The sequence below is a fragment of the Tenrec ecaudatus genome, chromosome 10 (genome assembly GCF_050624435.1).
Source record: "Tenrec ecaudatus isolate mTenEca1 chromosome 10, mTenEca1.hap1, whole genome shotgun sequence".
NCBI lineage: Eukaryota > Metazoa > Chordata > Mammalia > Afrosoricida > Tenrecidae > Tenrec > Tenrec ecaudatus.
This window is the reverse complement of record NC_134539.1, coordinates 59,294,556-59,305,306: the sequence shown is the minus strand read 5'-3', so window position 1 is coordinate 59,305,306 and position 10,751 is coordinate 59,294,556. Positions and strand designations below refer to the sequence as shown.

Genomic DNA, 10,751 nt, shown 5'->3' with positions numbered 1-10,751 from the left:
TTACTGGATGAGATCAGGGCTGCAGAAAGAGGTCCCCGGGGACACTAGGAGTAAGCTCCGGGCTAGACGGGCGCTGAGAAGCAGCAGGACCTGTGCCCTGCAGGCTGCGGGTGAGGTGCCCTAGGCCTTTGCGGTCAGTGTCAGGAGCTAACGAGTGAGTGGATGGAATGTGCCAGTGGGTGTTCCGGGACTGTTGGGACTCTCCTTCCGCCTGTTGTCCTGGCAGAGGAAGTGGCTTTGCTGGGGCCAGTCCCCAGCCCACACGGCTGCCCCTGTATCTTCCAGCACCGTGAGCTTCTCTCTTTGAGGACAGATCCTGGGACCAACTCTGCCAGGCAAAGCCAATCCTCTCACCCACAGCCCCCGACCTTGCAGCTGCTGCTGCTTCTGTGGTGCTATGGGGGTGGGGGTGGGGGAAAGAAAGAGATGTAGCTCATCCCACTACCCCTTGCCCTTCTTGTTCTTCTCCCAGAAGAGGAAGCCAGTGGCAAGGGCCTTGTGTCAGAAGACAGCCTCAGTGGAGAGAGCCAACAGGCCTTGGCTGGATTTGCATCTGTGGCTCTGATTAAACGCCTAGATTTTGGAATCAGACAGACCTCAGCCCAGGCTTGGCTTCTAGACGCTGCTGTTTACTGACTTCAGACCGTGGGCGAGTTCTTTCATCTGGCCAAGCCTGGGTTTGCCCATCTGTAAAACGGGAGGGTCGTGCCTGCCTCGTAGAATGGTTGTTAGGATTCACTGATTAATAGAGCTAAGTTGTAATCAATGGTGCCTATCGTTCTCAGTATCATCAGTGGAATGATGTGGGTCACACAACTATTTTCTACTGAGCCCTGCCTTCCAGGTTTGCACAGGGGGACTAAGCTAGTCTCCTCCTTGGGTCTTAAGAGGATTAAAGGACTAGAGTGTGTGCATCCTCTTAGACCAGTCCCAGGACCCAGCAGATGCCCTGGTTCTGAATCCTAAAATCCAGGATTGGAAGGAAGCAGTCATCCTAATTCCTTGCACAACAGCCTCTGTAAGTGGATAACTTGTCTCTCCTTGAATGCTTCCAGTGACGGAAGACTCGTTACCTCTAAAGAAGCCTTACACTTCTATCCTCGTTCAACTCCCGATAACACCCTTCTTTATACAGGGCCAAGATTTGCCTCCCAGTAATTTTCCATCCAGAAGTTGAACATATTTCAAACCTTGGTCTCCCAGGGGCCCTCTCTAACTCATTTCCCTTTCCCATGACTAGGAGCTTCTGCTAAATGGATTAGTCCTGCAGCCCTCGAAAAATTGAATTCTGGATCTGGCAAGCACAGAAGGGGGAGGGGCGAGGCTGAGGCTTCCTGCCTTGTAGGAAGGTCATTAACCACTTGGGTACCAGGCCCAGGACTGGACTGCAAGGCTGGGGACCAGCCCCAGAGGCTCCTGCAAGGACTGGAGATGCCCACATTCAGCCAGCGTTCATGTCCACAGAGCCACTGAACGCTGCTGTGCTGTCCACTGCTCAGTGGGCCCCTTCTCCCGCTAAGATGGGGAAATGGAGCCACAGAGGATTCGTGGCCAAAGGGAGAAAGTCTGACCGTAGAGTAGATAAGCTTATATGTTTATTCTCTCACGTGTTCTCTGACCCTTGACTCTGTCAGGCTCTGCACTGAAGCTAGAGATACTGTAGTGACAAGACAGATAGCATCCAGTTAGGTTCGTGGAAGGGCGAAGGGGATATGGCACAGAGGATTAACTTATTCTCCCCAGAGATTTCCATGCATCCAGTTCCCAAACATACATTGAATGCCTACTCTGCTTGGGGGGAGGGGAGGGATGTTCCCAAAGTTAAGACTCAGTGGCAATTCCAGGTGTTTGTTACTTTTTCAGACTGCAGCGTCCACTCTCTCTTTTTTTTTACCAACAGATAAATCAATTTATTAAAATAGTTGATTTAAGCATCTGCAATGGTGACTTCAACCTCTACTCCAGGCTCAATACTGATGGAAGTGATCTGCTTCACTATCTCAGACGGACTGTGCAAGTCAATGAGACGCTTGTGGATCCTCATCTGGAATCGATCCCAGGTCTTAGAGCCTTCCCCACAGGGAGTTTTCCTGGTCGTAATTCTCAGAGTCTTGGTAGGCATCCTAACTGGTCCCTTCACTTTCAGGTTTTTCTCCTTAGCCCCTCTGATCAAGTCAGCACACACTTTCTCCAAGGATTTCACTTTGCCGCTGGTCAGCGTAATTCTAATTCGGTGAATGGCCACCTCTGGTTCCCCAGCTGTCTTTCCGGTGTCCTTAAATGCCACGGCGGCAGGGCGCTTCCTGACCGACTTGTTCCTCAGCGAGAGCGAACATCGGTGAGTCAGGAATGGGAGCCGGGGACGGAGCACGGCGGGACGACGGCCGCGTCTTCCTCAAAGAGCCCACTCTCTCTTCTTGTGGCAATTTTTGTTCCCAGTTGTGCTTTGAGGGATCCTATTGTCCCACCCCATGTGCTTTATACACGGCAAGTTCCACCTTCTGTGATAGCGGTAGGCTAAACCAATTAGGCTAAACCACGGTGATGGTGTCCACAAGTCTGCCCATGGTAATAAAGTCAGGGATGACTACATGACCTAAGCCAGGCAGAGCATGGCCCAAAATGTTCATTTCTAGAACTTTGATGCTGGAATGATGGGAGCGTATTGCTGCTGGTAGAGTTTGAAAACAATGATTGGAAGCTTGATGCTTAAGGTTGGGCTCCAGTGAATGATAAATGAAAGATGAGGAGACTCATCATCATCATCAGTGGAGGCCCATCCTGGGGGATTTAGCAGCTTTAGAGAAAATTCCTCTTTATTCGCACTTGGAGTAGAGAAGGTGTCTAGGGAACTAGAGAATGGAGCCAACCCAGGAGAAGCAGGCAGGGACAGCCACCTGATGGCATTGCCTGAGTCCTGAATGCACGATGCCCGACACCAGATCTGTCCATGACGTGAGCCGAGAATACCCTTTTATGGAAAGCCAGTCCGGGTTTTGAGTCATTGACACTCGGAAGAGGCTGTCTGCTTTAGGTCCAGTCCTTCCGGGAGCAGGCCCTGGGCAGGGTCACTGTCAGATCTTTCACTGCCATGTCACAGCTCCGGGTCTGACTTCCCACCCCCAAGATAAAGGGTGGCCTTTCCCAGGCAGCCTCAGGGAAGTTTAGCTCTTAGCTGGATGCTCTGCTCTCTTCTCTGCCCAAGAACTTGGAACGGCCCCCTCCCCCACCGAAGGGCACTTCCTGGGGCTTTCCCCAAGCATGATTCTTGTGTTGGGAGTGGCCCCTCCAGCTCCCTAAGTCCTCCTTTCTAGAAGTTGGCTTACTCCCTCATCTCTCACAAAGTTTGGCTCCTAAATATCTTGGGAATCCACTCTTCCTCCCATGGACACTTGGTCAGCCCCATCCCCTGTCACTCAGAACCTGGCATTAGCCTCCCCCTCATTGGTGGCCTGACCTGTGCTCCTGCCTCTGAGTCATTCTAGACACAAGCTCCCTTTCTTAGGTGTAATGACGACAACCTCCTACCTGAAACCCACAGAAACTCCTGCCATGCAGCAGAGGTTCCCAAAATGGGGTTTGAGAAACACCATCTGTGTTAGTCCAGGTTGACTAGAGAAACAAATCCAGAGACACACATAGATGTGTAAGAGAGAACTTTATGTCAAAGAGTAATTGTAGATTAAGAAAATATCCCGGTCCAGTCCAGATCAAGTCCTTAAGTTTGATATTAGCCCACATGTCCGATACTAGTCCATAAATTCTACTACAGACTCACACAGCACATGCAATGATGCCAAATGCAGGAAGCTTGCAGGCCAGTGGGTGGAAAGTCTTGTGGATCCAGTGACGGTGGAAGCATCTCAGCGCTGGCGTGGGTCTCCACATGGCTCCTCCAGTCTCCAGAGCTCTGACTGCACCAGCATAGCTTTGTGTGTCTTATCAGCAGGAAGACAAAGCAGAGAGACTGTGTTTCCCACCTCCAGGGAGGAAGACAGGAGTTCCCAGAATCCCCAGGAAAAGGGCATGCCCACACAGAGGCCTTATTGACTATGACCTGATTGGCAGGCTTGACTCCACCCCTTCCATCGAGTTGACAGGAGGTGATGTAACTGCCACACCGTCCTACAAGAAGCATTATGAAATGAGAGCCGTGTGGTCAAAGGAGTCCTGGAAGCGTTCCACACCAGCTCCTTTTGATATATATATATGCAGTTTTCGGCTTAAAAGCCCTAAAAAGTCCTAAAATAAAGAAACCCATGTGTCACCTGGAGCGACAGAGGAAGGAGGAGAGTCAAGAATGGAAAGAGAAAAGTGTGACTAATTGCATTTAGGACCAACTTTCCCACAGGACCAGAAGAATCGGGTGGTGCTTGGCTACCCTTACAAACATTTTGGTCAGAGTCTGTAGAGGAATCCTGATCAAACGGGGTAGTGTATATCAGAATGTCAAATTACCATAGAACCCAGGCTTTCTGGAGTCATGGAGGTTGAATGAACCTCTGAAATTCTTGCCTTGAATAGTCTTTTACAGCTCGAGCCCCAGATGTTTCCTGAAGTCTTCCTAAAGCCAAACAATAGTTTAGCTTAACTCCAACCCAAACCAAACTCACTGCCATGAAGTCGATGCTGACTTCTAGCAACCCTGTAGGACTGGGTAGAATGCTCCTGTAAGTTTCTGAGGCTATAATTCTTTATGGGAGTAAAAAGCCCTATCTTTCTCATATGGTGTATCAGACAGGGTTCTCTAGAGAGAGAAAACCAGATTACTGATAATTTATATATAAATAATGATAATTTATATATTTAATTATATACAATTATATATTTTAGAAATATAATTATATATTTAATTATATTTATAATTTAAATATATAATTATATATAAATATCTATCTTTATGTATACAAAGATAGATATATATAAAGATAGATAGATATATAACACAAGAAATGAACTGTTAAATTATAAAGCAGTACAAATGGCTCAGTGCAACTCACTCCTGTTAGAGAGTTGTGAGACACTGGCAGTCCTTCAAGTCTTGAGGGCCGCCAGGTAGTCCTCTGTGGAGAGATTTAGGCTATCCCAGCACAGGCAGCAAATAGCAAGGCAGGTCACCAACTGTCAGCCAGGTCACCAACATTCAGTCCCCAACTCCAGAGATGTACATTTCAATTCTCTGGTGAGGCAGGTCTTAAAGGGGCCTTAAATTACAATGACACAGTCCATAGGTTAGGTGTCCCACAGGTAGTGTAGCTTTCAGATTGAGGCACAGAACAAGCAAGGCACACTGATCCGATGGTTAAAGAGCGAGAGACAAGAAAGGCAAGGCTCACTGAGCCATTTATCTCTCTGCCCTTCTATTAATCCCACATAGTTTATTGGCCAGGCTGGCACAATAAACTATCTCAATCCACCCCTTGCCAACCTGGCACCTGTACACAATTCTTTAGCCATATATACTTCTATAATTTCTGGACATTGATGAAATCACACTTATACTTACCATTAATTATCTGTCACACATATAAATGAAAACACACTGAGTCCAATTGTATCTGCTATATCATACCTGAACAAAGGAAAGATATGCAATAAGCACATAGAGAGAAAATACACCGACAATTACAAACTTTGCTTTTACAATTGATCATGTGGTCGTAATAGATAGGTAGAACTACCTTCTTCTACTACCCATTCTGTATTACCTTTGCCCTCAGCAAGCACCTCAGCTGGCTGTGGTTTTTTGCCTGGCGGGGTGACCCAGACCTTCATTCCTGAGGGGTCTGGGTCATTATAAGTCCTGTCAGGATTGGGTTGCTCTAATTTACCATTTACTTTCATCACAGGGCATGGCAGCACTAAGAGTCGGCCTATGGGATCTCCTGGATTCCAGACGTATTCCTCTTTACCTCCATTATGTAACACCAGTCCAATTTCTCCTTGGTAATCAGGATCAATCACCCCACTCAGTACGGTGACACTCTTCCTGACCTGTTGATTCAAAGGCATGAGAAGCCCAAAGTGGTCAGGGGGCATTCTCAGCTGACAGTTCAGTGGGATCCGTGCTGTGTTTCCAGGTGGGAGAGTTCCTTCCTTCGGGACCAGGACCTCCAGGCCTGAGGAACACAGGGTTGCTGGGACAGGAAGCAAAAATGCTGCAAGTGGATCACTAGGAGTAATAGTGAGTGGTGCCACTCCAGCTTCCGCCCCTTGGTTCCTGGACCCATGAATTCTGTCTATTGGAGACATAGCACCACATGTTGGCCACTGGTTTAGAGCATATACAGCTTCCTGGAGAACATTGCCCCAGCCCCGCAAGTTGTTGCCACCTAGTTGGCACCGTAATTGTGTCTTTAGGAGCCCATTCCATCATTCTATCAAGCCAGCAGCTTCAGGATGAGGAACATGATACGACCAGTGGATCCCATGGGCATGGGCCCATTGCCGCACTGCATTTGCTGTGAAGTGAGTTCCTTGATCTGAAGCAATGCTATGTGGGATGCCATGCTGGTGGAAGTGCCATGCCCTGTCTTTCTCCTACGGGTTTCAGGTAGTGGTTTCCAACGCATGTGTCTCGGAAGAAGTATAGTCAGAGTGCTCTTTAGAGGCATGGATGGTGAGATTTAGTTTTACATGCATTGAACATGTTTTCAGGAGAGACCGGTCCCTGGAGAAACAATCATCGTGCTCAGTGGCAGAGAGTAAAGCCCGTGACAAGATAAGTTGCCACAGTGGCTGTGACAATGGGCTCAAGCACAGGGACAGGGATAAGCATGGCACAGGCAGGGTTTCATTCCGGAGTGTATAGCCTTGCTGTGGGTCGGAACCAACTCAATGGCACCTAGCAACCACCTCATCTATGCTTTAGAGTAATTGTTGACCATAGAGACGACTTTTTAAAAGCTCATTGTCCTAGTTACATAATCTCATGTCCACTTGAAGATAGGAGTGTAGGGGAGGAGGCTAGCCTGTCAATCAGGTCACAGCCTGATGGCACCTCCTTGTGGGCGTGACCTTCTCCTAAAGAGGGTCCTGGGAACCTCCCTTTCTCTCTCTGCCTTCACCTTCCTGCTGGTGAGCCACATGGAGGCCTGCACGGGCCCTGGAGATGTGTCCACTGCCATTGGATCCACAGGACTTTGCACCCACCGGCCTGAGATCTTCTTGCATCATTGCATGTGGCTTCGTGAGTCTGAGGAGGAATTTAGGAACTGGAATTGGACATATGGACTAATATTGGACTTGCGGACTTGAGTTGGACTGGGCTGGGATGTTTTCCTCATATGCAATTACTTCTTGAGGTAAAACTACCTCTTACACATATATGAGTGTCCCTGAATTTGTTTCTCTGACCAACCCAGCTTAATACACTCATTGTACCGAAGGGTGATATTCTTTATGAGCTAAGAGATGCCTATGAAAGAACCGTTTCAGTTCCAAGTTTAACAAGAGCATCTCTGGGGAAATTGTCTTGGGGAATTCTTCCAGTCTCAATGGGTCCAGAAACCTGTTTTGTTGTCGTTGTTCCCTTTTGAGCATTTGAAAGCCCTATATGTGACTCATCAAAATAATGTAGAACATAAACCTTACAAGCAATATTATACCAAATGACCGAGCTGTCTCGCAAGGCAATGACCATAAGTCTTCACACCAAGAACATCAACCCCATGAGATGGTTGGTTATGTCTGAGAGCCATCAGTTTCTGTTACCATATTTGTTACACACACACACACACACACACACACTTGCCAGTAAGGATCTAGTTCATGCACACACAGCTTAATCCGAACACAACATGCTGAAACATGTCTTTGCAATCAGTCAAGGGCTGCAGACAAGTTCTCTCGGTAATACATTTGACTTTGCCTTGTTAGAATGCCTTAAAAAAAAAAAAAAAACAACGGTCCAATCAAACAGTGGCTTTTGAGGGGATCGCAGGGTCAGTTAAAGCCAAGGCTGACTCCCTGCTATGGACAGCTCGGATTCACAGCGCCCCTACAGGACAGAGTAGAACTGCCCTATGCGTCTCCAAGACTGCAGCTCTTTACGGGAGGAGAAAGGCTCCTTGGCGCTTCTCCCACAGAGCCAGCGGGTGGTTTCAAACTGCTGGCTTTTCAGTGAGCAGCTCAGTGCATTTGGGGGCCTCAAAGGGTTAATCTCTATCTATTTTCTCAAAGGACACAGGACAGCCACAGAGACGTATTGAGAAGACGTTTTAGGAAGTCAGAAAACCACACTGCTCCCAGGAATGCTTTTCCATCACAATCTGCACCTGCTCGTCCTCTGGGAATGTCATCGGCAGCCTCGCCCCATCCACCCTGCAGTCCCGATCGCATCCCTTCAGACTTCTTTGTCTCCAAAACTCAACACACATTGAAAAGGAACCCGATTTGGGTCCCTGGAGGATGCCAACACAATCATTTTGAAGTGATATTAAAAAAATCAAAGAGCAGAGAGTTGCTATTTTTTAAAATCATTTTATTGGGGGCTCTTTCAACTCTTACTACAATCCATACACCAATTGTATCAGGCATATTTGTACATATTTCGCCACCATTCTTTTCTAGACAGTTACTTTCTGTTGAGCACTTGGTATCAGCTCCTCTCTTTTCCCTCCCTCCCCACCCACCCTCATGGCCCCGTGATAGGCTGTAAATTATTATTTTCGTATCCCACACCAACCGCTGTCTCCCTTCCCCCATGGTTTCTGTTGTTCTTCCCCTGAGGGGTGTGTGGGGTTATGTGCTGAGGTAGTTAGTTTATTGTGCCAACCTGGCCGATAAACACATGTGGGGTTAATTGAAGGGCGGAGGGATAAATGGCTTGGCGAGCCTCGACTTTCTAGTTCTTGGGTCTCTTGCTTTCTGGTGGTCAGACCAGGGTGCAGCTGCCTTAGCCAGTTCCCTGATTTAGCTGGCAAGGCTCACTTCCTGCAAGACATCCCCGAGGAGCAGCCACCAGGACCTACCCCAATGCAGCCCTGGGTGCTGGAGTAGCTGTGTGGAGACCCCTGCCCGCGCTGAGATGCTTACACATTCACTGATTCAGTTTTTCTCCTGCAGTTGGCGTCATTGGGTCTGCTTTGTGAGATGGAGGAAGACTTTGTGGATTGGTGTTGGACATATGGCTTAATGGGTTAATGTTGGACTTGTGGGCTTGGGCAGCACTGGGTTGGGATGTTTCTTGATGTAAACTTAACCTTTATATAAAACTCTCTCTTATACATGAGTTTGCTGTGGATTTTGTTTCTCTAAAGTACCCAGACTAACACGTGTCAATCATTGCGATCAGTTCCCCCTTCCTTCCCTCCTCTCCCCATCTTCCCCATACCCTTTTGATATCACTATTCCCATTCCTGTTCCTGGATTCCGTGTGTCGTGAGCTTTATCTCTTATCTACAGCTGTGGGCATGCTCAGGTCCAGCCCAGAGTGAGAGGCAGCACTGGGGTCATGACAGTGGGGAGCGATGAAGCCTCAAGGAACCAGAGGAATATTGTGTTATCCATCAGCGCTCTACTGCACCCTGGTTGACTCATCCCTTCCCTGCGGCCCCTCTGTTGGGGGATGTTCCACTGTCTACAGATGGGTTTTGGGTCTCTGCTCTGAGCCCCTCGTTCTCAATATAGTTTTGTTTGTTTGTTTGTTATAAATCTTCTGATGCCTGTCACCTGGTCCCAATGACACCTCATGATCGCACAGGCTGGTGTGCTTCTTCCATGTGGGCTTGTTGCTTCATTGCTAGATATCCACTTGTTTAACTTCAAGCCTTTAAGACCCCAGATGTTATATCTTTTGACAACTGGGCACCATCAGCTTTCTTCACCACATTTACTAATGCACCCAATTTGTCTTCAGCAATTGTGTCAGGTGGGGGCAGGGGAGGGAGTGGGTGGGTGGAGGGTGTAAGCATCACAAAATGCCAGCTTGTTAGAACAAAGTGTTCTTGTATTGAGGGAGGATATAAGCTGAGGCCAAGGTCCATCCACAACTTCAGCGTATTGCCTTATAAATATATGTACATAGGCCAATTCCTCTATTTTATGGATTTATGCATTTACATAAGTACACGCCTCAAGCAGAGAATGCTTTGGAGGAAGGGCTAAAGAATCAGAAACACCACCTTCAGAGGTGCAGAGACCTAGCTGGAAGAGACGGTAAGAAATAATAGCTTCACCTTTTTTATATTTTTGTTTAATAGAGTACTATAATTTTGTAGACATGTTCTTTTAAACGTATCCTCACATATGCATATGTGAGTTTTCTGTTGCAATTAAAATTATACATAACCTTTACCAAAACATCTTTTACCTTGTGTATAACTTAGTAGCATCAGCTACCTTGATCAAGTTGTGTGCTCATACGCCTTCCATATTTGGCGCTTCCTTTTCCATGACCAATATAAATATTGACTGCTATCTGGAGGATGAATCCTCATCCCCGGATAGCCACTAATACATGAGAATCCCCCGTGGTGTAATGGCTATGCACTGGGATGATAACTACAAGGTCAGCCATTCAAAACCACCGGCTTCTCCAAGATAGAAAGACGAGGCCGTCTTCTCCCATAAAGAGTTGTAGTCTCAGAAACCCACAGAGAGTACTTTTTTTTTTTTTTTGAGAGTTATTTCTTGCCCTGCAGGGTCACTATGAGTTGTAATCAACTCGATGGTAGTGAGTTTGTTTGTTTTAGTTATTGTCATTTTATGAAGGCGAGACCATACAATATTTGCCCTTTAACGATTATGTT

General features: G+C 47.3%; 1 long non-coding RNA gene across 1 annotated transcript; it reads left to right on the top strand.

Annotated features, from left to right (window-relative positions):
• Window positions 1–9,197, top strand: LOC142457957 (uncharacterized). Its single transcript, XR_012786398.1, has 3 exons — window positions 1–154; window positions 1,901–2,338; window positions 8,182–9,197. It is a non-coding gene; the product is annotated as an uncharacterized LOC142457957 (long non-coding RNA).
• Window positions 9,198–10,751: the final 1,554 nt, after the last annotated feature.